Here is a 2,139-nt window from a genome sequence, read left to right on the forward strand (position 1 = left end):
AAATGGAAAGATGGAGTCTGTTGACTTAAAAAAGGAGGTTATAAAATAGCATGTACACTGTGATTCATCCTTGCAAAAAGCACACACACACACACACACACACATACACATATAGTGTAGGAAAATCTCTTGAAGTACAGGTACTGAGGTGTTAACGATGGTGGGTCTCTCTGACGGGTGGCAGGGGGTGTTTATGAATTTCTTCTTATTTCTGAAACAAATTACCACAAATCAGTAGCTTAAAACAATACAAATTTATTCTAAGTTTTGAGGCCTTCTGATTTCCCTCCTTCCCTTTTCAAAGAATTCTTGTGATTACATTGAGCGCATATGGATCATTCAGGGTAATCTCTCCATCTCAAGATGTTTCTCTTATGGGTGGGGGTAGAGTGGGAGGGAGGCTCAAGGGGAGGGAATTTATGTACACATATAGCTGATTCATGCTGTATAGCAGAAACCAACCAACATTGCAAAGCAATTATCCTCTGATTAAAAAAAAAGAATCCTTCACTTAGTCACATCTGTAGAATCCCTTTTGCCATGTGAATGGTTCCAGGGATAAGGTCATGGACATCTTTGAGGAGGGTCATTATTCTGTCTGCCACATAGTATGATGTTTTTACTTTTTATTTTTGTGTCTAGATTTTGTAATTTTTTAAAAAATTACTTTTATTATGCCAGGTCTTAGTTGCTGCACACAGAGTCTTTAGTTGCAGCATGTGGGATCTAGTTCCCTGACCAGGGAATGAACCTGGGACCCCTGGTTCATTTTGTAACAACCAAAATAGCCCCATGTGTTCCTGCATTGGGAGCACAGAGTCTTAGCAGCTGGACCACCAGGGAAGTCCCTAGATTTTGTTATTTTATATAACATGTATGTGTTACTTAAAATGTGTAAGTTAAGGGACTTACCTGGTGGTCCAGGGGTTAAGACTCCATGTTCCCAAGCAGAGGGTGCAAGTAGGATCCCTGGTGGGGAAACTAAGACCCCACATGCACCACAGTGCAGCCGAAAAAAGAAACAAAATTAAAAAAAAACAAAATATGTAAGTTAAAAGAAAAATAGTTTAATTTCAAGTGACACGAACTGTGGTTATTTATAAACTTTACCTGGCTCCATGAGAAGTTTGAACTTTGCATCCATTTATTTTCTTACTTTTTATTTATACCAAATCATAAAATTCAAGTTCACAATTCCATGTTGCTAGAAATTGCAGCAAGTGTTTGGTATCTGGGTCAGAGGCTTCTGTATATTGGACTGAACAAGGAGCCATGAATCGAGAAGTCATTTTTCCATTTGTTGTCTCCCCAGCCACTAAAGGGTGAAAAATCAAACTCAAATTCTGTAAGGATGAATGTTTCGCCTTAGGAGAGTGGGTCTCCCTGGGGGCAGTGCCATCAAGGGTATACTTCGAAAACACATGGGGCTATTTTGGTTGTTACAGTGATTGACAGGAATCCCCTGGCAGGGATCTCCTGGCAGTTAGAGGGCAGGAGCCAAGAATGTCATGTGTCCTTCAGTGACTGTGACATTTGTACAGGGATGAATGTTCCTCCGTTTTACATAATTTTCAAATGTCCCTCTAGCCATCCATGTGTATGAAAAACCTATCTGTGGTCATCTAAGCCTAAGCCTAACCTCATTTACATGTAAAGTTAAAGTACTTTTTTTCTAAAATACGTACTTTTAAAAATACGGGATGCTTTCACAAATGTGCATGTCATTCTGTGCAGGGGCCATGCTTATCCTCTCCGTATAATTCTAATCTTAGTATACTGCTGCTGAAGCGAGCATAACTCAAAGTATTTTTTGAGCAGTTTTAATATCCTGGAATTTTCCAGGAATGGAACTACTGTGTAAATTGAAAGGAGTATGTGTTGTTTTGTTTGGAACCTTACCAAGAATGGTTTAATGTTTTAGAAAATCACACCAATGACATCAATGCCATTTATGGGCTGTGCTGGATATCTTCCATTGCCCTTCCAGATTCACTCCACCCTCTCTGCCTCTGCTGTGCCCTGGGAAGGGATTGGATCAATAGATTTCCTTGCCCTCCGGCTTCTGGGTAGGTTCACTCATTCGAGGAGCATGGACAGGAGATCTGGAAGGCAAAAGGAAAATGAGATATGCCACTTGAA

General features: G+C 40.1%; 1 non-coding gene across 1 annotated transcript; it reads right to left on the bottom strand.

Annotated features, from left to right (window-relative positions):
• Positions 1 to 1,690: 1,690 nt before the first annotated feature.
• LOC129535310 (U6 spliceosomal RNA) lies at positions 1,691 to 1,794 on the bottom strand. Its single transcript, XR_008681584.1, has one exon. It is a non-coding gene; the product is annotated as a U6 spliceosomal RNA (small nuclear RNA).
• Between the last annotated feature and the right edge of the window lie 345 nt (positions 1,795 to 2,139).

This window comes from Moschus berezovskii, chromosome Y, assembly GCF_049115385.1.
Source record: "Moschus berezovskii isolate FMDL1 chromosome Y, NW_MosBer_1.0, whole genome shotgun sequence".
In the NCBI taxonomy this organism is placed as follows: Eukaryota; Metazoa; Chordata; class Mammalia; order Artiodactyla; family Moschidae; genus Moschus; species Moschus berezovskii.